The following is a 27,944-nucleotide window of genomic DNA, read 5'->3' as shown; positions in this document are numbered from 1 at the left end:
AGACACCGTCTGCGTTTTGTCTGACTATAAAAGCTAAGAGCGAATAACATTAGATTTAAATAACCTGTTTTTTTATTTAGCTTACATGAGCCGCGTGACTTGAGTTTGTTTTTAAACACTTAGATTCGACGTTGCGCTTCAATCGAAATAGTTGGCAAAGATTGTTTTCAACTTTTGGAATTATTCAGAAGCTTACCTCAGAAGTCTATGTTTGAGCTATTTTCAAAAAAGTATTTACACATCAACTTTAGTTTCTACAAAATTATCCAAGCCGCTAAGTAACTTTTTTCAAATAAATCTATGGTTTTATTATGTTGATAATATATTAGCTTACTAGGACTCAAATATTCTCAAAACATAGTTTTTGTGACTGGACCCATTTACTATAACTACGTCAACTACATCTAAATTATGTTGATAACACAACTTCACGCAAATATCGGGAAATACATAATGACGGACGTGGACATGGACGGTTATCCTTGTATTGAAGACCTGTTGTAAGAACGGTATTTACCTATATTCCGATTAACTTGTGACTAATTTATACTCACTTTAGACAATGTCCTTCGGGAAATATTATATTGAAACACTATAATTACAGGCCAATTAAATAATTACAACCACTTAAATCATGGTCAGCAGTATGTATGTATGACAATATTATATATGACACTCACTCGAAATTCAAACACAGTAAAATGACAAGAATTTGGAGCCTACGTACGACAGGTTTCAAGGCACATCTTTTCTACAGTGATTTTTCTTACATTTACCGGCAAGAGACAAGACACTCTTATAATATAATATAACTCGCAATAAGGCTTCTGTGCTTTTCCTTTATCTATATTTTGCTTATAAAATTCAAAAAAACGATATAAACGATATAAAGGAAGCAGTTTCGGTTTCAAAAAATCGGGGAAAAGTTGTTTTTTTTTTCAGCCATACTTAATTGAGGTCATGATATTAATTAGAGGCGTAATTTACCTTCTCATATCAATTCATGGACTATGTACTTTATTCATAAAATGTACAGTAAGACACGGCTATGCTATTTCAATCAATCAATCAACAGCCAATCGTTGTCCACTGCTGAACATAGGCCTCTCCCAAGGTGCGCCAAAGCTCCCTGTCCTCCGCCTTCCGCATCCAGTTGGTGCCCGCCACCTTCTTAAGGTCGTCGGTCCACCTGGCTGGAGGGCGCCCTACGCTGCGCTTGCCGATTCGCAATGCTATGCTATTTAAAGACTTATATTCGTATGTGGCAATCGCCCAAAATTTGGAAATGCCACCACAGTTTATTTGAGCAACGTATCTTAGCGCCAAATAAACTAGCTGGCCGAACACCATCCAGACCAGCCTAGGAATTCAGACAACAACAAGGAAAGCAACTGACACAAAACAAGATGTGGAGAAAATATTAATACTAAATTTACAATACAAAAATTATGATTGTAAATTGCCAGGAATTGAAAACATGCAAGTACATAAAACTACCAAACTATAGACCGATAGGAAGATGCACAAAGGAAAATAAAAAAGAAATTAAATAAGTGCCACATTAAAAAAATCTATTGTAGTACTTTCCAATAACTGAGAACGTGGCTATAGTTTGGGGTTTTTTTTTTATTATTAATCATATTAACTCTACGGAGTTTTGTGTCTATATCATTTTTCGAGTTTCGGGTTTTTTTGTTTTTGTCTGTTTTGTTTTTGTCTGTTTTGTTTTGCACCGTTGATTCCAAATTATAAAATTAATTATATATGTACATCTAATATTATTCTTTGCATCAATGAATTCAAAACTGTTGAGTCCGCGCCGCGGAGTACCTACCGCACATTAGATGAAGTAACGAAACTCCTGACTCCAGTCAGCTTTTCATAAACCACAATATTTCCGTTGTAAAGGGCCATCTTGAATTCATGATACCTTATATCCGTTACTTGGAGCAGAACATGAACTTGGAAGTATATCTGTCTTCTTCTCGCATTATAAAAATAAATTTCTATAGTTCCATCTCTCTCCCGCAACGAAAACCATAAGTACCTGTTCTTACGGATTCGTGGAATTCGTAACATCGTGTCTTAGAACAATAAAATGTCAGGTCATAACCGCTGCTAGCCGAAATGGATTAGTTTTTATTAGGATGGCACCGCTTCATTGTCAAAATAATAAAGATATTCTGTTATCGCTCATCAAAAATTCATGAATGTAATAAAAGATAACAGCTCACCGGGTTGATCAAATACGACAAACATTTTTGTGTTAGCTACATTCAATAATTTCATTAAATAGTTAATGGATCTCTCATACTGTTTAAGGAAAAGTTATTTGTTATCTACTGAAGCGTGAAAAATAAAAAATTGAGACACAAAATGAGATGTGATGAGATAACTTACGCAAAAAAAAAAAATTAATAACGTGGATGTTAGATTTTGAACCATAATACATACAAATATAATATTTATTCAAAACTTTATTACAGATACGTAACAGATTAAAAATATAACGAAGCAGAACTAGTTATGAAAGGCATGCAAATTGCAATATCAAATGTGGAACAGAATTTATATTATTTGAATTTGGAACGATAAAATATTTCAAAGCTATTATTATAATAAAAGTTATTTTTATTGATGAAATGGCGGTAAATATTCACATGCATCTATTTGTATTGACAGATAACATTTCATTAAAGAGATCTATTATTAGATACGTACTAATGGATATCGTTTGTTCAATTAAAGCTATGTATTTGAGTCCATTATAATAACACGCAGTTCAATTTCATGTCTTCTAGAAGTTTCCATGTCTCGTTCTAAACAATTATATTACGAGTTGCATTTATTGTATCTTATATCAATAATAAGCAATGATCACTCATATGACATTGCAATTTGCAAGATATACATATCACATACACACATTATTTGTACCAAAAAGTTTCAACGTTTTAACCTATTTGGTTAATTATGCAAGCATTTATTATTATGGTGCCGTCTGTAACGATGAATCTGGAAGGTCGAGACTGTTCCAAATAACGAGATAAGCGATTGTAATATGAAAATGACTAAAGAATATAGAGTACATAGGTTTGAGGAACCCGCAAAAACCGAGGGTACCACGTATACTGATCTTATAATATTAAAAGAGGAATTCTTGTAATTATATATCGCGGAAACGGCTCTTACGACTTGACTCAAATTTCGTGATTAAATAAGGTTTTGCTTTTTAAGTTTATCTATATAGGTAAGTGTCATTTGCAATTGCAAAGTTTCATTAAAAAACATAATTAATCAATATTAGAGCTGAGGGAAGCTCGGTCGGTAACAATCAGTTCAGTTGATAATAACCTAGGATCTATCTTGTTATTATATTTGTAGTACAATAGATAATTCAAGAGAAATTTAAATAGTCTGGGTAGTTTGGCGCAACCGTAAAACTTAAGAATGATAATGAATACATTTCGCATAACACTATCCACTCAATTGGATGGTATTATATTCCAGAAGCTTCTACACGAACCGTCCCATTCCGTATCGAGAAACACATTAAGGTATCGGCTTTCTACTGTGAAAGCGTTGTCAGACGCATAAATGATATAGGATGTTTATATGGATATATGTAACATATACTTTCTATGTTTTCAACCATTTTGATAAATACATACCAATTTTTTATTTAATTATATATTAAAAAACAATACCTACCTCAAACACAATAAAAATGTTTGGGAATAATGCGAATATTACTTAAGAGCATTCTAGAAGATTTTATCATTAATACAACTTAAATGACAATTTTTTTTTTTTTTTCAAAAAAAGAATGAAGATTTTTTTTTCTTTATTATAAGGTTTTTAGGATATATTTCAAAATAGTATAGTATAGTATATTTCTCCTCAAGCAAATAAGACAAAAGCATTTTCGTTATTAGACGACAGAGCTAAAATTTCGTAAGAATGTGTCTGTAACAAAGACATCCTCTAATTCAACGTGAACACAAATGAAGTTAACTCTTGAATTTTATATTTCCGTGCGGAAATGCGCCGACACAGTTACTAAGTGTTTTGCACAAGCAACTCAAGTCAACGATGTACCTACTGGTATTACACCTTTTAGTTATACACATAATTCCTTAAGTATATAATGTAAATGTAGTATATTGACTTTATAATAACAATAATTTAAAGAAATAATAACATCATTAATCATAATAATAGTCTTATAATAAACTAATAAAGCGCCCTGAAATTTCAGATAAATTTAAGATTTTACACAATGTTTTTTTTTTAAATTATATATAAATCAATTTTATATTACAATTACTAATTAATTATTATTTAATTAGTATACATCTCAAGCGTCGACCGTCAGTGTTGTGTTGTACCAATATATTTTACCGATCTCAAAAAAGGAGGTTTTATATGTGATACATACTTATTTCTTTAATGCGTTTTATCCAATGGTCCTGCGCTTGAATTCAATCCGGTCGTGTTGGATTGCCGCCCCATCGGATTACGAGAGTGAGGGAATAAAGAGTGCATCCGTGTTCGCTCACACACTTGTGCTCTCTAATATTTTCTGCGAAGTTGGCTAATCTCTCTTGAGATTGATCGCCATGGCCGAAATCGATCAGAAGGACAATCATTATATTTAATAATATCTGCGAAATTAGGTAGAGGTACACATCCACATTAAAAAGGATAAACGATATTCTTCATATACAGAAAATTATTAAACCATTTATATTGTCAATTACTTAACTATAGTTAATCATTCTGCTTTCACGGTCTTTTTTGTATCCGTGACATTTATGAGGAGATCTACCAATATAATTCATGTAATTAGTTAGTGCATTCGGAAAAGTTATGGCGGCATGACTCGACTATGTCGACATATTCAGCTTCAAAAGTACAATATTCATATATATTATAATTTTTATTGATACACAGTAAAAATATATTGTACAATATAAAGTCTAATGACTTTATTTATAAATAAATTTTATCTGAATAAAAAATAACTTTATCTTTAATGTTAACTTTATTATAAAAGTAAATTATACTGAATTGTATTTATTACAACAATAATAATAATTACAATTTAAATTTAAAATAAATATAACAAGACTTGAATTAATTAATATTTTCGGTCTTACGAACACACATAATATCTCAGTATAGTAATTTTCGTAACCTTAACTGTTTGCAAACAGAGGTCGATCACCTTGCTTCTAAGGTTATATAAATACATTATACCTTGGTATACCCAAGGTCTATATATCGTAGTTCATCACTTCCCTTTTGCAACAAACAAATACAATTCATATTTAGCACGTAATAAAATTGAAAATTGATTGAGTAAATATTATTTGATTCAATTCTGTGGTCCGCACGTGGATACAGTGCATTAGTGCAAGTTTTATCTTGTTGAAGTAGGATCACAAGCGTTCAAGTAGCTACATATGTAAATATATGTCAGTTATTTACAGCTATTAAATGATCAAAGGTAGGTGAAGGCTTCCGGTACAGAAGAATTATCGAAGAAATATTGGGCTTGGCTTAAACATCGATACACCAAAAGTCATAAGGTCACTGTCTTAAGAAGAAGGTTTGAAGCATGTGTTACCAAGCTGATCTTTTGTATCAGGATTACTACCAAGACATTCAAATTTAAATATCATCGAAGAGATGAGACAAATGTATTCCATTTTTAAATCGTACTAGTCTAGAGACTGCTTTATTTCTTAAAAATGTTTCACGTTAATAAACAATTACATACATCCAACATTATGTTGAATTCCACTCAACCCAGACGATGACGAACAAGGTTTTTCTTATTATCATAGATGGCGCCACTTTAAACGCGTTCTATATACAATTTCCATGTTGTATTCCAATCAGCCTTTATAATAGGATCATTTGTAGAATGACAAGTTAAGACGTGAGTCTAACAACAATTCAATGACTGTGGAATGTTTAACTTAAAAATACATAACAAACACAAACAGTTAAAACTATTGTGTTAATCACACACTTAATCTTTTCTGATAAAGCAAATACAGTAAAATAGAGATTCCTTATAAAACAAACTTATACGTATGTACATATATGCTACAGCCAAGACGTGGGTTAAGTTAGTACTATTTTTGGGAGCGTGCCACCTAAACGTGTGTAGCGTTCCTCAGCAAAAGTCCAAGGTGGCATCCTTACAAAAATAAAATTAACCAAACATTATATAAAAACAAAAGACTACTAAAGTCGACTAAAAATTCAGAAACGGTTTGGTCCGTGTTGTCGGGTAAAAGTATTTTTGTCCGGGAAAGAGTTCTTACAACATATACCTATGTACATGTATTTCTTTTACTTCTTAGGAGGCGATAAGAATCTTTCATATTTCGAATGTAATTCCAAAAAACGAACAAGAAAAAAAACCACTGTTTGTTTCATTTAACGTCAATATCAAATCAAGTCTTGACGTAATCGCTTAGAGGATTCCACAGTGTGGTTGATATTAAATCTCAAAAAATCGAGATGCCAAATGTTTTAATAATAGCGATTGTTAATCATTATCATGTCAGCCAAAAGACTGCTGGACAAAGGCCTCCTCCAAGGATTTCCATGTTGGCCGGTCTTGCGCTTCCCGCATCCAACGGCTTCCCGTGACTCTTTTTTATTATTAATCAATTGCTTAACAAATGTGCGGTCAAAGTACAAGACAAAGTTTGTTCTTTGTAATGTTTATACTGATAGATACAGTAAAAGAGAAATCGGTGACTAACAAAACAGCCGCCAAGCAACATTTATAAGTGTATATATGAAAAATATTTTTTTTTTACCCACAAATATGAAAACTAACATAAGTAATTATTTACTGTATAATTCTTCTTTGCCACGTTTTTGTCAGGTAATAATAAAAAGCTTGTCTTTAATACTTTACACGCCATATTTCATTTACTTCCACAAATGCTGCCAAATGAGAACAATGCACTTTAAATATAACTAAAGCACGCTGTGTTGTAAAGTTAAAAATATAACTCGGTGTGCTATTTTGTGGTATGTGTACCTCCCGAAAGATTAAGTGGTGTGTTGGAAGCTAGTCGTTATAAGGATGGTAGCCATACGATATCTCTTCTCGTAAAAATTTTTGAACAGATACGTATGACTGAATCGGATGCATATTATACCTACTTGCTTCATTTTCTCATGTCTAAGTGTTGTCCATATAATTATTTTATTGGTCTAAAAGCATAGCATTATTTTTAAAAGCGAGGCAAAAGCGCATTGCTTAAAAACGTGCATTCATCTACCCATTGACTATTATAAATTTATATATTGCTATATTTTATACTCTTTATTTAAAATATTAGTAATTAAAAATTCTTAACAAAAATCTTCAAATAAAAGAATATTAAAGTCTTCTAGATTGAATGCCATTTAAATTCTAGCAAATGCGCAGGAGTAGTATAGAGCACAAGTGTTCCTGCTAAAATAAGAGAACTGTATTCCCTCATTCTCTTAGTCCAACGGCAACCTGACACGACCGAAGAGACATCAGGTGCAGGATCAACAGATTAAAGCACTGGCTAGATTAGCTATACAATTCATCGAATATTTATAAAACGTTCTCGTAAAATTCTTCTATTTTTATTTTTTTGTAGAATAGGAAGGTGGACGAGCATATGGGCCACGTGATAGTAAGTGATCACCAACGCCCATAGACATAGGCATTGTAAGAAATGTTAACCATCGCTTACATCACCAATGCGCCACCAATCTTGGGAACTAAGATGTTATGTCCCTTGTGCCTGTAATTACACTAGCTCACTCACCCTTCAAACCGAAACACAACAATACCAAGTACGTAAGTAAGTAGTAAGTTTTGCGGTAGAATATCTGATGAGTGGGTGGTACTTGCCCAGGCAAGCTTGCACAAAGCTCTACCACCAGTAACATTTAATTATATCAGTAACATTAATTTAATTTATTTTATACTTTAAGATATTTTATATACAGAAATTTTTATAAAATACAAAATTAAAATAAAAAGAACAAAATACACATTACAAATTTAAAATTTTTCCAAGACGCAGGCACTGTTGCCTCTCTGCACCGCTAGACTCAGCCTTTGGGCTAAATAAGCGCCAGCTCTTGGGTCACCAGAAGTGTGGACCAGTTTCTTAGAAATATTTTATTATTATTTATTTGAGCAAACGTATTTTAATATATTTGCTCAAATATAAAACTAGGCGTACCTAATATCGTCAGTCCGTCCAATAAATTCATGATCGCTCGGATAAAACAGATTTAACGGAATAATGCGAGTTCAAATCTAGACAAGTATTCATTTCCCATGGATTTGTAGGATAAGACTTTTTCCAGCAACGCAACATTAAGTTTTTTTGGTATATAAGATGGAATATAAGATACTTATTGTATCTTTTACATAGCTTACATATTATCATCAACCAATGAATTTAACGAATATGTACTAATGAACAAAAATTTTTTAACGCTGGAAAACCGTATTACGCGCTTTCACCCCCCACGAGAACAGTGGGGGTGTATGTGGGGCTTGCCGGTGTTCAAGGCGCCGAGTGCGCCCACTAAAAAACTTAATCCGCCACGGGATCGCTTGCGCATGCTACCTTGACGACTAAACATGACCTTCACTTAAGTATTGTAAATAAAGCCTGCTTTTAGTTTCACGCTTTAACAGCCATTCCAAATTTCCAATATATTCATTTTCCTAAATATAAACAAGAAGATGAATTACACGCTTGTCAATTCTATAGTCTAAACCTCAATCTAAGGCTCATTCATCTGTATGGATGCTTATAAAATACAAATGGTTTTAGCTTTATATATTTATAAAATAGCCTTGAGTAGTTCCTGAGGTCCAGTACACTCTACAGCTTTATGTTTTTATAAAAAAATATCCAACCAAAAGTATGTAAATACGGTAAAAGTATTACAAAATATTTATAACAACACAAATCTTAGCCAAAAAACCAGAAGGACGGTCGGGATTAACCAGAAAAAAATGTAACAAAAAATGTCCGACCAGACAGAGGCAAGCTAACAAAAGATAAAACACGTCTTTAGCATACTATATAGCCATCTCGCTTGAACTTAAATGACATCCGTGTAGTGTAGAAAGTAATAGAAGTAGCATCAACGTTTTGCCGTTGAAGCTTTTTACCACAAACTGCTAGTAAACTGATTAAATATGGTTTAAAATTGTCTGTTATTTAAATTTGAAATTTGTATCGTTATGCTGCATGCATATCTCCAACTGAATTAACAAATTTCTAGAATTCCATTGATTTCACGGTCTTACAGCACGACAATTTGTTAGTAGATCCCAGTCTTATTAATATTATATTCTAAAAGTTATTAACAATTTAAATTGCTTATCTTAAACATGTTAAATGCTATCTAATCGTAAGTATCATAATGTAATTTCTCTCAATTGTCTAATTAAGATTTCATCACTCATAAGACTATAAAATTGTGTAAATTATTTAATACTTTGCATATTTAATTAATATTTTCAAAATGATATCATCATCTAAGAGAAATAGTTATGTACGTCGAGATTAATTAAACATAAAATATATTATATTATTATTATAAATACATATAATAATTGGGCGAAATATTCAGCCTAACTTTTTTTTTGCAAATATAATACCGTCATTTGGCTAACGCAACACAACTCCTGTACTAAAAGTATTACACTAGCTGACTTACCCTTTACACCGAAACAGAAATAAGTATAAATTATCCACAGTTGGCTGAATCGGCTACGGTTGGACGTAACTAATACAGAACGTACAAGTACAAAGCCCTAAGGATATTAACTGTTGTCAGTTTTGCATATCATCTACGAGTATAATCTTGACTTAGAACTTCGAAACAAACAAAACAACGAAATATCGATCTAGTTCGGCGTTATATTATATTTTTATACGTGTATCCGAGTATACGTGTAATGGCTTTCTTTGATGCGTTTTACGTGCGTTTTATTTGGCATACAACATTAATTACCTTTCAAACATTATCATATTTAGCATAATATTATTCCCAAATAGACCCGAGGATATTTTAATGATAGAACCCTTTATGAATTTAAAAATCGAAAATACGTATCATATACTTGATAGTAGGAAATTAAACATCGGCATATAGTTAGTACATTATTAGACAAACTGAAAAACCACAACTGAGAAAATAGCTCCTTCCATTTGTAGAAAAATACTTATATTTTAAGTCACGTTGTTCCTTGCAATTACTTGTCAAATAATTCATTATTAAGATTTTCATCGCCGTCAAGCCGTTTTTTCGGCTTCGTCGCGCACAACAGCAGTGCCATTCTGTAAGAACTTACTTAGTATTTCTTCGTATTTTTATGTTTTAAGCGATTTGGTGTTGCGCTATTTTGATGAACGTATCATAGAATTTATTTATTAAGTTAATGTCGCAAATAACTTTCTCACATTTCACGATAGAGTTCTGCGATGAGTTTCGAGTCGGTTCTTACAGAATCTACTGATTTATGTCACAAATGTTAAGCGATCAGGTTTATTTTAGTTTCGAATTGCAGTAATAGAATTGCAAATTTATCTTCCGATTTAGAAGTCTACCTTCTATTAGAATTGATTAGTATTAGTATCGTATTATTCGCATTTTTAAAACTGCTATAGCCTCGTGCCTCGTGTATCTAAGGCGTAACATGGTACAAATCCCAGGCGGCAATTTAATGGGACGTCAAAATTATACTTTTACTGTACATCAACGAAACTAAAAAAAATACAAAAAACAGACAAGAAAGATAAAGTACAAGAGGCGACTAAATCTAATAAGAGTACAAATTGAATTTATATTATTTGAATTTGGAACGATAAAATATTTCAAAGCTATTATTATAATAAAAGTTATTTTTATTGATGAAATGGCGGTAAATATTCACATGCATCTATTTGTATTGACAGATAACATTTCATTAAAGAGATCTATTATTAGATACGTACTAATGGATATCGTTTGTTCAATTAAAGCTATGTATTTGAGTCCATTATAATAACACGCAGTTCAATTTCATGTCTTCTAGAAGTTTCCATGTCTCGTTCTAAACAATTATATTACGAGTTGCATTTATTGTATCTTATATCAATAATAAGCAATGATCACTCATATGACATTGCAATTTGCAAGATATACATATCACATACACACATTATTTGTACCAAAAAGTTTCAACGTTTTAACCTATTTGGTTAATTATGCAAGCATTTATTATTATGGTGCCGTCTGTAACGATGAATCTGGAAGGTCGAGACTGTTCCAAATAACGAGATAAGCGATTGTAATATGAAAATGACTGAAGAATATAGAGTACATAGGTTTGAGGAACCCGCAAAAACCGAGGGTACCACGTACTGATCTTATAATATTAAAAGAGGAATTCTTATAATTATATATAGCGGAAACGGCTCTTACGACTTGACTCAAATTTCGTGATTAAATAAGGTTTTGCTTTTTAAGTTTATCTATATAGGTAAATGTTATTTGCAATTGCAAAGTTTCATTAAAAAACATAATTAATCAATATTAGAGCTGAGGGAAGCTCGGTCGGTAACAATCAGTTCAGTTGATAATAACCTAGGATCTATCTTGTTATTATATTTGTAGTACAATAGATAATTCAAGAGAAATTTAAATAGTCTGGGTAGTTTGGCGCAACCGTAAAACTTAAGAATGATAATGAATACATTTCGCATAACACTATCCACTCAATTGGATGGTATTATATTCCAGAAGCTTCTACACGAACCGTCCCATTCCGTATCGAGAAATGTATTAAGGTATCGGCTTTCTACTGTGAAAGCGTTGTCAGACGCATAAATGATATAGGATGTTTATATGGATATATGTAACATATACTTTCTATGTTTTCAACCATTTTGATAAATACATACCAATTTTTTATTTAATTATATATTAAAAAACAATACCTACCTCAAACACAATAAAAATGTTTGGGAATAATGCGAATATTACTTAAGAACATTCTAGAAGATTTTATCATTAATACAACTTAAATGACAATTTTTTTTTTTTTTTCAAAAAAAGAATGAAGATTTTTTTTTCTTTATTATAAGGTTTTTAGGATATATTTCAAAATAGTATAGTATAGTATATTTCTCCTCAAGCAAATAAGACAAAAGCATTTTCGTTATTAGACGACAGAGCTAAAATTTCGTAAGAATGTGTCTGTAACAAAGACATCCTCTAATTCAACGTGAACACAAATGAAGTTAACTCTTGAATTTTATATTTCCGTGCGGAAATGCGCCGACACAGTTACTAAGTGTTTTGCACAAGCAACTCAAGTCAACTATGTACCTACTGGTATTACACCTTTTAGTTATACACATAATTCCTTAAGTATATAATGTAAATGTAGTATATTGACTTTATAATAACAATAATTTAAAGAAATAATAACATCATTAATCATAATAATAGTCTTATAATAAACTAATAAAGCGCCCTGAAATTTCAGATAAATTTAAGATTTTACACAATGTTTTTTTTTTAAATTATATATAAATCAATTTTATATTACAATTACTAATTAATTATTATTTAATTAGTATACATCTCAAGTGTCGACCGTCAGTGTTGTGTTGTACCAATATATTTTACCGATCTCAAAAAAGGAGGTTTTATATGTGATACATACTTATTTCTTTAATGCGTTTTATCCAATGGTCCTGCGCTTGAATTCAATCCGGTCGTGTTGGATTGCCGCCCCATCGGATTACGAGAGTGAGAGAATAAAGAGTGCATCCGTGTTCGCTCACACACTTGTGCTCTCTAATATTTTCTGCGAAGTTGGCTAATCTCTCTTGAGATTGATCGCCATGGCCGAAATCGATCAGAAGGTAGGAAGTAGGGTAGGAAGTAGATTAGGTAGAGGTACACATCCACATTAAAAAGGATAAACGATATTCTTCATATACAGAAAATTATTAAACCATTTATATTGTTAATTACTTAACTATAGTTAATCATTCTGCTTTCACGGTCTTTTTTGTATCGGTGACATTTATGAGGAGATCTACCAATATAATTCATGTAATTAGTTAGTGCATTCGGAAAAGTTATGGCGGCATGACTCGACTATGTCGACATATTCAGCTTCAAAAGTACAATATTCATATATATATATTATAATTTTTATTAATACACAGTAAAAATATATTGTACAATATAAAGTCTAATGACTTTATTTATAAATAAATTTTATCTGAATAAAAAATAACTTTATCTTTAATGTTAACTTTATTATAAAAGTAAATTATACTGAATTGTATTTATTACAACAATAATAATAATTACAATTTAAATTTAAAATAAATATAACAAGACTTGAATTAATTAATATTTTCGGTCTTACGAACACACATAATATCTCAGTATAGTAATTTTCGTAACCTTAACTGTTTGCAAACAGAGGTCGATCACCTTGCTTCTAAGGTTATATAAATACATTATACCTTGGTATACCCAAGGTCTATATATCGTAGTTCATCACTTCCCTTTTGCAACAAACAAATACAATTCATATTTAGCACGTAATAAAATTGAAAATTGATTGAGTAAATATTATTTGATTCAATTCTGTGGTCCGCACGTGGATACAGTGCATTAGTGCAAGTTTTATCTTGTTGAGGTAGGATCACAAGCGTTCAAGTAGCTACATATGTAAAAATATGTCAGTTATTTACAGCTATTAAATGCTCAAAGGTAGGTGAAGGCTTCCGGTACAGAAGAATTATCGAAGAAATATTGGGCTTGGCTTAAACATCGATACACCAAAAGTCATAAGGTCACTGTCTTAAGAAGAAGGTTTGAAGCATGTGTTACCAAGCTGATCTTTTGTATCAGGATTACTACCAAGACATTCAAATTTAAATATCATCGAAGAGATGAGACAAATGTATTCCATTTTTAAATCGTACTAGTCTAGAGACTGCTTTATTTCTTAAAAATGTTTCACGTTAATAAACAATTACATACATCCAACATTATGTTGAATTCCACTCAACCCAGACGATGACGAACAAGGTTTTTCTTATTATCATAGATGGCGCCACTTTAAACGCGTTCTATATACAATTTCCATGTTGTATTCCAATCAGCCTTTATAATAGGATCATTTGTAGAATGACAAGTTAAGACGTGAGTCTAACAACAATTCAATGACTGTGGAATGTTTAACTTAAAAATACATAACAAACACAAACAGTTAAAACTATTGTGTTAATCACACACTTAATCTTTTCTAATAAAGCAAATATAGTAAAATAGAGATTCCTTATAAAACAAACTTATACGTATGTACATATATGCTACAGCCAAGACGTGGGTTAAGTTAGTACTATTTTTGGGAGCGTGCCACCTAAACGTGTGTAGCGTTCCTCAGCAAAAGTCCAAGGTGGCATCCTTACAAAAATAAAATTAACCAAACATTATATAAAAACAAAAGACAACTAAAGTCGACTAAAAATTCAGAAACGGTTTGGTCCGTGTTGTCGGGTAAAAGTATTTTTGTCCGGGAAAGAGTTCTTACAACATATACCTATGTACATGTATTTCTTTTAGTTCTTAGGAGGCGATAAGAATCTTTCATATTTCGAATGTAATTCCAAAAAACGAACAAGAAAAAAAACCACTGTTTGTTTCATTTAACGTCAATAAATTTGTCAATCAAGTCTTGACGTAATCGCTTAGAGGATTCCACAGTGTGGTTGATATTAAATCTCAAAAAATCGAGATGCCAAATGTTTTAATAATAGCGATTGTTAATCATTATCATGTCAGCCAAAAGACTGCTGGACAAAGGCCTCCTCCAAGGATTTCCATGTTGGCCGGTCTTGCGCTTCCCGCATCCAACGGCTTCCCGTGACTCTTTTTTATTATTAATCAATTGCTTAACAAATGTGCGGTCAAAGTACAAGACAAAGTTTGTTCTTTGTAATGTTTATACTGATAGATACAGAAAAAGAGAAATCGGTGACTAACAAAACAGCCGCCAAGCAACATTTATAAGTGTATATATGAAAAATATTTTTTTTTTACCCCCAAATATGAAAACTAACATAAGTAATTATTTACTGTATAATTCTTTTCTTTGCCACGTTTTTGTCAGGTAATAACAAAAAGCTTGTCTTTAATACTTTACACGCCATATTTCATTTACTTCCACAAATGCTGCCAAATGAGAACAATGCACTTTAAATATAACTAAAGCACGCTGTGTTGTAAAGTTAAAAATATAACTCGGTGTGCTATTTTGTGGTATGTGTACCTCCCGAAAGATTAAGTGGTGTGTTGGAAGCTAGTCGTTATAAGGATGGTAGCCATACGATATCTCTTCTCGTAAAAATTTTTGAACAGATACGTATGACTGAATCGGATGCATATTATACCTACTTGCTTCATTTTCTCATGTCTAAGTGTTGTCCATATAATTATTTTATTGGTCTAAAAGCATAGCATTATTTTTAAAAGCGAGGCAAAAGCGCATTGCTTAAAAACGTGCATTCATCTACCCATTGACTATTATAAATTTATATATTGCTATATTTTATACTCTTTATTTAAAATATTAGTAATTAAAAACGCCCATAGACATAGGCATTGTAAGAAATGTTAACCATCGCTTACATCACCAATGCGCCACCAATCTTGGGAACTAAGATGTTATGTTCCTTGTGCCTGTAATTACACTAGCTCACTCACCCTTCAAACCGGAACACAACAATACCAAGTACTGCTGTTTTGCGGTAGAATATCTGATGAGTAGATGGTACCTGCCCAGGCAAGCTTGCACAAAGCTCACCACCAGTAACATTTAATTATATCAGTAACATTAATTTAATTTATTTGATACTTTATTAAGATATTTTATATACAGAAATTTTTATAAAATACAAAATTAAAATAAAAAGAACAAAATACACATTACAAATTTAAAGCGGAAACACGCAGTCTTAAAGATTTTCCTGTGGCATTGTACCCAAGACGCTGGCACTGTTGCCTCTCTGCACCGCTAGACTCAGCCTTTGGGCTAAATAAGCGCCAGCTCTTGGGTCACCAGAAGTGTGGACCAGTTTCTTAGAAATATTTTATTATTATTTATTTGAGCAAACGTATTTTAATATATTTGCTCAAATATAAAACTAGGCGTACCTAATATCGTCAGTCCGTCCAATAAATTCATGATCGCTCGGATAAAACAGATTTAACGGAATAATGCGAGTTCAAATCTAGACTTTAGATAAGACTTTTTCCAGCAACACAACATTAAGTTTTGTTGGTATATAAGATACTTATTGTATCTTTTACATAGCTTACATATTTTCATCAACCAATGAATTTAACGAATATGGACTAATGAACAAAATTTTTTAACGCTGGAAAACCGCATTACGCGTTTCCCCACGGGAACAGTGGGGGTGTATGTGGGGCTTGCCGGTGTTCAAGGCGCCGAGTGCGCCCACTAAAAAACTTAATCCGCCACGGGATCGCTTGCGCATGCTACCTTGACGACTAAACATGACCGTGAAGGTCATGTTTAGTCGTTAAGTATTGTAAATAAAGCCTGCTTTTAGTTTCACGCTTTAACAGCCATTCCAAATTTCCAATATATTCATTTTCCTAAATATAAACAAGAAGATGAATTACACGCTTGTCAATTCTATAGTCTAAATCTCAATCTAAGGCTCATTCATCTGTATGGATGGTTTTAGCTTTATATATTTATAAAATAGCCTTGAGTAGTTCCTGAGGTCCAGTACACTCTACAGCTTTATGTTTTTATAAAAAAATATCCAACCAAAAGTATGTAAATACGGTAAAAGTATTACAAAATATTTATAACAACACAAATCTTAGCCAAAAAACCCGAAGGACGGTCGGGATTAACCAGAAAAAAATGTAACAAAAAATGTCCGACCAGACAGAGGCAAGCTAACAAAAGATAAAACACGTCTTTAGCATACTATATAGCCATCTCGCTTGAACTTAAATGACATCCGTGTAGTGTAGAAAGTAATAGAAGTAGCATCAACGTTTTGCCGTTGAAGCTTTTTACCACAAACTGCTAGTAAACTGATTAAATATGGTTTAAAATTGTCTGTTATTTAAATTTGAAATTTGTATCGTTATGCTGCATGCATATCTCCAACTGAATTAACAAATTTCTAGAATTCCATTGATTTCACGGTCTTACAGCACGACAATTTGTTAGTAGATCCCAGTCTTATTAATATTATATTCTAAAAGTTATTAACAATTTAAATTGCTTATCTTAAACATGTTAAATGCTATCTAATCGTAAGTATCATAATGTAATTTCTCTCAATTGTCTAATTAAGATTTCATCACTCATAAGACTATAAAATTGTGTAAATTATTTAATACTTTGCATATTTAATTAATATTTTCAAAATGATATCATCATCTAAGAGAAATAGTTATGTACGTCGAGATTAATTATACATAAAATATATTATATTATTATTATAAATACATATAATAATTGGGCGAAATATTCAGCCTAACTTTTTTTTTGCAAATATAATACCGTCATTTGGCTAACGCAACACAACTCCTGTACTAAAAGTATTACACTAGCTGACTTACCCTTTACACCGAAACAGAAATAAGTATAAATTATCCACAGTTGGCTGAATCGGCTACGGTTGGACGTAACTAATACAGAACGTACAAGTACAAAGCCCTAAGGATATTAACTGTTGTCAGTTTTGCATATCATCTACGAGTATATAATCTTGACTTAGAACTTCGAAACAAACAAAACAACGAAATATCGATCTAGTTCGGCGTTATATTATATTTTTATACGCGTATCCGAGTGTCTGATACACAGGTAATGGCTTTCTTTGATGCGTTTTACGTGCGTTTTATTTGGCATACAACATTAATTACCTTTCAAACATTATCATATTTAGCATAATATTATTCCCAAATAGACCCGAGGATATTTTAATGATAGAACCCTTTATGAATTTAAAAATCGAAAATACGTATCATATACTTGATAGTAGGAAATTAAACATCGGCATATATGTAGTTAGTACATTATTAGACAAACTGAAAAACCACAACTGAGAAAATAGCTCCTTCCATTTGTAGAAAAATACTTATATTTTATGTCACGTTGTTCCTTGCAATTACTTGTCAAATAATTCATTATTAAGATTTTCATCGCCGTCAAGCCGTTTTTTCGGCTTCGTCGCGCACAACAGCAGTGCCATTCTGTAAGAACTTACTTAGTATTTCTTCGTATTTTTATGTTTTAAGCGATTTGGTGTTGCGCTATTTTGATGAACGTATCATAGAATTTATTTATTAAGTTAATGTCGCAAATAACTTTCTCACATTTCACGATAGAGTTCTGCGATGAGTTTCGAGTCGGTTCTTACAGAATCTACTGATTTATGTCACAAATGTTAAGCGATCAGGTTTATTTTAGTTTCGAATTGCAGTAATAGAATTGCAAATTTATCTTCCGATTTAGAAGTCTACCTTCTATTAGAATTGATTAGTATTAGTATCGTATTATTCTAAAACTAAAAACTGCTATAGCCTCGTGCCTCGTGTATCTAAGGCGTAACATGGTACAAATCCCAGGCGGCAATTTAATGGGACGTCAAAATTATACTTTTACTGTACATCAACGAAACTAAAAAAAATACAAAAAACAGACAAGAAAGATAAAGTAAGTACAAGAGGCGACTAAATCTAATAAGAGTACAAATTGATTGGTTCTTAGTAATAGATAGCTGTTGTTATATCGTTTTGTATGTTTTTCAAGGCTTAAGGAAGTGTTTTAATGAAGTACAAGTTAATTGGATTTTCGAATCGTAAACGACTTAACATTATTGGATGAAAGAACACAAAACAAAAATAATCTAATACTTAGTACGTTTATTTTAACGCGTTTAGGCTTTTTTTCTATAAAATAGGTGGACGGTCTTCTACTGCCCATAGATGCCCATGGCGTCGTCAGAAATATTAATCATTCCTTACATCGCAAGTGCGCCTTCAAACTTGGGATAAGATGTTATGTCCCTTGTGCCTTTAGTTATACTGGAAGGGTACCCTTCAAACCGGAAAACGACAATACCAAGTATTGATATTTAGCTGCAAGACAGACGAGACGTGATGTTTTCATGACATCCATCCATCTCATTTTCATGGGGCCTTTAAAATCGCGCATCTTTACACCTTTTACTGTTGGTAGCGTTTTGTGGCTAACCACCCACTAATCAGATATTCTACTGCAAAGCAGTGCTTGATCTCGGTTTGCAGGGTGAGTGAGCCTGTGTAATTACAGGTACAAGGGACATAACTCCTTAGTTCCCAAAGTTGGTGGCGCATTGACGATGTAAGCGATGGTTAACATTTCTTACAATGCTAATGTCTATGGGCATTGGTGACCACTTACCATCATGTATATGCTAAACCTATGCTATAAAAAAATAAACATTACAACCTTATTAAATTTAATCAGCCACCCAAAATAACAAATTAAAAGTTTATATAGTTTATACAGTATATAATATACAAAGCGAATTGACAGACGCAGGTTCGATCCTATCAAACTGGCACCTCTGCACTATCCTCACTCAATCCCAACAAAATCAATATGTTTCTTTGAAGAAGTGTATTAATTCCTTCAAATTGGACATTGGTTAATTTTTTTCTATTTTAAAATTCGAAACTTTGATTCGAACCAAAGATCTTGATAATGAATATCATATTTGATAACCGACGACCGAATATCTTCTGTAAACTTTTTCTATGACGTAACAGAATGCATCCAATCACTTTATTGTTTTAGGAATTAGTGTTATCATTTATCATTTAAGAAATCCTTTTTGACAGACAGCTAATAGGCAGGCCAGTCTTTAGATATGTGGCATAATATGATAATGTATCATTTTATCGCTTTGCCAATCTTTTGAAGTTGAGGAATTAATGTTTGAAAAAATATAATTATGTAATCGTAAATTATTTATATATGTATATAAATGATTTTGTATATATTTACATACACAAAATATTACCTGATGACAGGGCCTTGTGCAGGCCTTCTGCCGCTAAGCAGCAATACCTAATATTGTTGCTTTCCGGTTTAAAGGGTGAGTGAGTTAGTGTAATTACAGGCACAAGGGACATAACATCTTAGTCCCCAAGGTTGGTGTCGCATTGCGCCTTGCGCTTTAAGGAATGGTTATATTTCTTACCCCGCCAATGTCTATGGGCGGTGGTGACCACTTACCATCAGGTGGCCCATTTGCTCGTCCGCTTGCCGATAACATAAAAAAAAATTATAACTAAGTATTGAGTACCCCTCATCCTCATTGAAAAATTCGAACCATAGGGGTGTCTGAAAACAATCATTAATAATCGATAAAGCCGCCTTCTGGACCTGTTTGTGTTTATTGTGATAATTACTTCTGTATTTCTACAACAAAATAATATTTCTCTCTATTTTAGTAAGTGTATTACTGATTTGTATTTTTACCACTCTCCTAAATGAAAGTTTTTAAAAAAATCCTAAAGAAAAGGGCTATGGAAATAGATATTTAGCAATTCTGAATTACGACGCGAACGGAAACGCTAATTCAAAATAAATTAAGTAAAAGTAACAAACATAATATTCTCTTCTGTTAACTACTTTCATATTTACTCTTACATACACATGTATATAGAAACACAGCGATTGTATTATAATCATCGAAAAACTCGCAAAGTTTAACGTTAACAATTATCTTATTATTGTCTTACGTGTATTTAAGTACAAACACATAAGAGAATCAATTATATTTACTATTGATATGTAAAAGCTTATAATGAGTTATATTATAAAACAATCATAAAAATATGCATGCAAATCTAATTGAATAATACAAGACATAATCAAATCATAAATTTGGAATTAAAAAAAATACGCGTCAAATACATAACCTCCTTTTTGATGAATAGTAAAAGAATATATGAATAGACGACAAATTGAAATGTAGAAAACATGTCGTTATGTTATGTAACAGAGAATTTCAATTATATATAATAGGTGGCTCAGCCTTCTCCTCAAAAGGGAGAGGAGGCCTTAGCCCAGCAGTGGGACATTAACAGGCTGTTACTATACTAGGTGGCTCAGCGCTCTTGAATTTATTCATTTCATCAAAATATTTTTTTATCTATACAAATAAATATATTTTTTTTATAATCTGTGAAGGTGGATATGCAGATGATCTACCTGGTAGTTAGTGGTCACCACCGCCCATGAACATTGAAGCCGTGAGAAATGTTAATCATTCCTTACATAATGCGCTACCAACCTTGCGAACCTTGAATATTACGTCCCTTGTGCCTGTAGTACTGGCTCACTCACCCTTCCAACCGGAATACAACAGTACCACATATTGCTGTTTGGCGGCATTGTTATGAACTCTATGTTACAGGGAGCAAAACAAATGGACTATATTTTTTTTAATTGATATCGTTTACTCAATAAAGAAACATTACGCTTACTTATCGATTGTCAAATTAAATCTACGACCGTTTTGGAAAGGAAAATACCCTGACTTGGGAAGAACCAACTAAAGAAACCTAGCGGTTTTTTTTTCATCATAGAGAAATAGCCAGGACGTTCGCCACGTTTCCTACCCAAAGTGTACGATCGTACATGAACTCACTAATTGCGCATATGTAAAGCGTTCCTTTACATTTTTTTTTTAAATATGGCAATAGAGAGAAAATACAAAAGAGATAAAAAAAGAGTTCGTGACTATGGACAGTCGAGTAACAGGAGTAATTAGTTTTTGTTGTGATGTTATAGACATAAACTTTACTAATACATATGCACACACAATGCAAGACACATGCACAAATAAAACTAAATATTTTGAGCCGAGATGGCCTAGTGGTTGGAACGCGTACATCTTAAGCGATAATCGCGAGTTCTCAAGACAAGGCAAGCATCACGAGCTTTATTTGTGTTTCAATTAAAGAGAAAACCTGCATGAGTCCAATTTCGCTGAAATTCTACAATTCAAGGTGTATCCAACACGTATTGGAATGACCACCAACCCTTCTCCTCAAAAGGAGAAAAAAGCTCAGCACATTCACAGATTGTCATTTTTTTTACTTTTAAAGGATTTTGTTTGTTTGAACAAAAATATTATATAAAAACATAACGCCCCAAGGTTAAGGGCTCAAATCCGGAGTCTAGTCTTTAAAAAGATAGTGTTTTTTTCTATGAAAATAGGAACATATAATCCCGTACGTCGGACAGCGTGTAAAGCGGTTGGTCTAGCACCTAATTTCTCTCCGATCATGTCAGATTGCTGCCCCATCATATTATGAGAGATAGTAAGGAAATAGAAACTGTATTTAACACACACTTTTGCAAAATTATAAGTGCAGTGTTATTTTTTAGACTCCATTAAAAATTGTCGCCGAGGCCGAAATACGCCTGAAGAACATGATTTACAGATTTTGAATTCACTCTCCATTATGTATGTCGTTATACATAGCTTATTTTACCCCTAAAAAGCGCTTAAAACGAGATTTCGGCCTTCATTTTTTTATATTAGAACACAATCATAAATAAAATAAGCCATCTAACACGAGTCAATGCAGCGATTAAGCCGTTGCAATTATTACTCTCCACACTGGTGACGATTAAGTCAAACAAAAGATAAAATAATAAACACACAATTATAGACCGTACCTGACGATTAATAGAAACCAAAATTGCTTGTACTGTTATAAATGTAATCACTCAAGGTTTACAATTGTAGGTATTATAATACATAAAATAATCTAATGTCTATGCATATATAGAAGTGCTTGGTGACATATGCATTAATTATGTATATTAAATGAATGAATTCAAAAGAAAAAACTGTAATTAAGTTTTGAACATATAAAATGTTGCGTTTGACTGAAAATTGTAAAAAAAAATCAAAAGTGCAAAGAAGAAGGCAAGGTAAAAAATATTACTTTAACTTTTGATCACAAAATAATACGTTCTCTATTTATAAACCTACATTAAAGATATAAGATAAATATACTTTAAACCATTGGCAAATTTTGTGTTGGCAGCACAAATTCGTAAAATCGTAACAAAAACTTTCGTTGTCAAGAAAAAATATTTAACGTCGACTGTGTTCGTGATTTTCCGAAGAACTGCAAAAGTTACAAACACAATAATCCAAAAGTAACATAATATATTCGCAGCTTGTGAATTTAAGAAACTATTTTAATTTGCAATGTAAAATATTTTGGCTCAAACTCAAGCTCCGTACCATCTGCCTGTCAATCAGCTGACGGCGCCAAATCTTACTATTTAATCTGTAATTTATGATAATTAGATTCATTTAACTATGTTTTATTTTTAAGGAAACAGATTAAAATTACAAAATAAAAATATAAAAAAATCGGTTTTTGGAAATAGCCTTTGAAATATTGTAATTTCTCTCCACTCATTGTATAACAAACACTAAAAAGAAAAGTACAACAATAAAGATGACCACGTAATAAACAGATTATATAATCACTAATTATAGAGTGAGCACTGTCGAGTGAATTACTTGTTTTAACTTAAACTATGCACAAATACGATCGCAGGTAACAAGTCAACTTCCCGGTATTAAACGGTGAACTATTCTTAGAACCTGCGTAAATCACAGCGAGGTTTTGTACCGTGTTAGAACGAAAAATATAAACATAATAAAATAAAAACTACCGGATACATTCATAATTTTATCCTCAGACAGATTTTTAAATTATCAGATCTGTGCCATCAAAACATACAAATATAACAATGAATAAATTAACGGAGTTACGAACCTCAAAACGGTGCAATCGAAGGACACCAGGAACAGCTGATCACAACACAAACACGTGCGATTTGTGGCACCATTCAACCAAGTCTGAAAAGTACTGTGCCCTATAATATTACGAGGCGAGACTTAGCGCGTCGCGCCTCTCACCAACGCACCGCATTTTTGCCAACAATTTTCTTCGAAACGCACAAAATGTCTGCACAGCTAGCTATCCTCACGATGAATGCGGTTATCACAGACGATAATACTATTTGCATGTACAAATACTCTTAATTGGTGTACACTTAAAATCCTTGAGTGGAAATTTACATTTAGGGATCAAATGGAGAGTATTTCATTATTTGCAAATTTATTTTCCTTTTTTTCTCTTTTCTTTTATGGCTTGTATCTACGATTTATGATCGCAAGTTATTCTGCCAATGTTATCACAATTTTTTTTTAAAAAACACGGTTTAGCGTCTCTGAAAAGTTTATATAACACAATTGAACCTATTGCTCAAAAAAAAATTACAATAAGTGTTTATGCAATGCACAATGCAATCATTGTGGATTATTATCGCTTTTTTTATTATTACTACTTTGCCCGACGTTTTTTATTACTACCGTCTAGTGAACTTATTGATAGTTTAAATAAATAATATACAAAACACTTAACATTAAACTAAGAACACGTCTGTCTATCTATATCTTCACGACTCAACTGTATGCAATTTTTCACATCTTTATCGAACAAAGTATGAGATAATATTTAAACTTTGTCACGTTAAGGTCGACAATTCATCAAAACTACAATAAAAAATTGATATAAGAGTTGGTATAGGTTATCTGGATAGCCATAACATTGTGTTAACATCCGAGGCGCCTGAGATGTATGCTCTCGTATCGAGGCTTAAAAGTTAAGATAATTTGAGTTCCTTAACTGTATATTCGAATATTTTATTAAAAATTGATGTAGGTATTAAGATTCTTTAACAATTACAGGTAAAAATTAACGGTTGAAAAATGTTAAAGTAAAGGAGCTAATTAGGTAAGTCCATAGATCTTGTTCAAATATTATATTGTTCATATCTTTTATAGAGCTGGCTGTACCTAAAATGTATTTTAAAATGATTATTTTGTGTTAAATATTATTGCTTTTTAAAATATAATCTGTTAAAAAAGAAGCATAATAAAATAAAGGTTTTGGTCGAAACAACATAATCTTCATAATGTTTAGTACCTAAATGAACTGAAAATGTCTTCATGTCTTCTGTGTGTTTAAGGGTGAGGCTGTGGGCAAGTGTTTGACATACTCATGTCGTTTTCTGTATCCATGACAACCACATATTCACTATCGCATTTATAATACTAGTTAGGATTATGGCTAAATTTTGAAAAAACTTTGAAATTTTTACTTTTTATTCGCTTAGAGAATTTTTAAGTTCAGAGAAGGTGCAAATTTAAACTTACGAGAATAGCGTAATAATTATAGACTTACTTTGACTTGACTTTTTCTCGTGTTATTATTCTCTTTATTATAAACAAACACGATTATAAAAATAAACAAAAGTTGAGGATAAGTTAAATAATTAATATACGCACTTCGAACCTTTTAGATATTGAGGCGGAAATAAAAATAAATTTGTAGATAATTTTATTTGAACTGTAACTATTTAAAGCTAATTATAAAAAAATATTAAATATTTTTTTCAGCTTTAGTAGAATAATCGCTGTCTATTGCATAATTAAGTCATAGGTAATAAAAAAAAAACAAAATGCTTTATTCGACATTGAAGCAATTAGACTTGCTTATTGATAGTCAAACTAAAAACTACTACCGGTTCGGAAAAGAAAAACCCAGCCCTAGTATTTTGTAGTATTTATTTACATTTTACCATATTTTTGTATTAAAAGTAGAAATGTTTTTTTAAACTAAATATATACTGGCGCGGAATTATTTGGAGAATATATTAAAGTCGTTTAAGTTGCCATTGCAAATGAAAAAGATCTTATGTAATGTGTATTTAATATTAGTGCTTAAATTTTCTTATTTAATTGTATTTTATTTATTTCGAATTGACAGCAATTGTAATAAAATTTATATTCTTTCTTTTACTATTGCTGTCGTGTGAAGTTATGTTTTATTGTATATGTGAAATTTAAAGTATTCGATTCATAAATATAAATAAATATTATTATTTTAAATTGGAACTTTATTACATAAACTCTTTTGTACTAAACTACTCTCGCGCTAAGTACATTTAATAAGTACCGTACTTTATTTATTTATTCTGTGGTATTGTATGTACCTATTTGTATAATGGGTTTGCAAACATAACAAACGTTTATAGCACTCGTTTTTATCTTTAACTGTCATAGATAACTAGATCTCAATAAAAATATACTACATTAAAACAAACAAATAGCTCATAGTCGATTAAAAACAACAATACAAGCAATGTGAAAATGTTATATCGAATGGATAAGTTTTTTTTTTCAAATATAAAATCCAATGTACTTATTAAAAGTATTCCAATAGAATATATGTTATAAAAAAAATATTATACTTTAATAGAAAAAAATCCAATATAATACAACTTCGTTAACGACGATTTAGTAGTAACCTGTAAATGTTCCACTTCTGGGCAGAAGCCTGCTCTGCTGCTGCTCCTGAAAACTTTACCTACAATAAAAAGCTAAATACGGATGAAGTCGCGAAGAACAACACGTTGATGCTGATATCCTAATAACCTATTTCTGCCACGGCGGCCAATCAAGGGAGACTAGCCAACTGCACAGGGCATATTATAGTGCCCAAGTTTGCGGGAAAACACAGGTCCACTCTCTATTCCCTCACTCTCATAATCCGATGTGACGGTAAATCCGACACAACCGGAAATATTTCAGGCGCAGTACCAACAGCTTTACGTGATTTCAGAGACACGGGAGTGCGAGCTGCTATTGAGGATTTTCGACAGAAAAACTCGTAAAAGTAACTTAATATTTGTACAGTGATAGCCTAGACACAAATTCAATTACCCTAATTGTACCTAAGTCTACTGTCTATAGATATTAGGTCATTGAGCGGAAACCGTAACGAAACGGGGTTAGATGATTATAACTGCCGCAGGGTTATTGGAAGAACCGTGACATTATAATCTCATATGACATTACACATGTATGGAATTTAGCCAAACTTTTCAATCGAGAGAACGTTACATACATTTTTTTATGTTCTAAGTAGGCGGACGGGCAAATGGGCCAACTGATTTTAATTTAGCACCGTCCGTACAAATTGGACATGCAAGAAATATTATCCCTTGGGAACGAAAATGTTATGTTCCTGGGGCCTGGCTTACGGGCTCATCTACCCTTCAAACCGGAACGCAACATAAGTCCACGAGGCTATATACGTAACTGTAATAGTTAAAACGCAATAATTGTTTTGTGAAATTAGTCAATAAAACATGGGTAGAATCCAAAGACGATGCCATCCGTATTTTTAGGGATGCCTAAAAATACGGATACGGAGGAAATCCCTTATGCAATTAAACAGTTTCATAATAAAGGTTGATTATACACATGTAAATTCCTCTTTAAGTTATTTGGACCAGACCTTTCGTTTAGAATTCAAGACTGGTATATAATAACGCAAAAGTAAAAATACCACGATGTGAGAAAACCACGGATATCGGGAGCGAACATCACTACGCTATAGTCTATTATTTACCTACCTTACCTTTTATTATTTAAGACTTTAAATAAATTGAGCGGTGCCTTTCGAACTTTTATCATTCAACTATATACTTAATTTAAATGAATATCTTAGGAGTTACGGCAAAATCAATAAAATTTATAAACTTCTCGCGCAAGAAAAAATATTATTGTGGTTGCCAAGATTTCGTATGTTCCATTCGTATGTATCATGTTTATCGCATATTCTACCACCAAACAGCAATATTTAGTATTGTTGTGGTCTGATTTGAAGGGCGAATGAGCCAGTGTACC

The 27,944-nt window shown here is 32.0% G+C and overlaps 1 protein-coding gene across 1 annotated transcript in view; it reads right to left on the bottom strand.

The window, feature by feature from the left end:
• LOC126770507 (uncharacterized) overlaps nt 1–24,191 on the bottom strand; it is a 47,303-nt gene extending 23,112 nt beyond the window's left edge. The window contains exon 1 of the mRNA XM_050489922.1: nt 23,962–24,191. The gene's annotated coding sequence lies outside the window, so the exon portion shown is untranslated. The remainder of the gene's footprint in view (nt 1–23,961) is intronic.
• Nucleotides 24,192–27,944: the final 3,753 nt, after the last annotated feature.

Source organism: Nymphalis io, chromosome 9 (assembly GCF_905147045.1).
Source record: "Nymphalis io chromosome 9, ilAglIoxx1.1, whole genome shotgun sequence".
NCBI classification, from domain to species: Eukaryota; Metazoa; Arthropoda; class Insecta; order Lepidoptera; family Nymphalidae; genus Nymphalis; species Nymphalis io.
The sequence above is the reverse complement of the archived record's forward strand: the minus strand, read 5'-3'. Positions and strand labels throughout refer to the sequence as shown.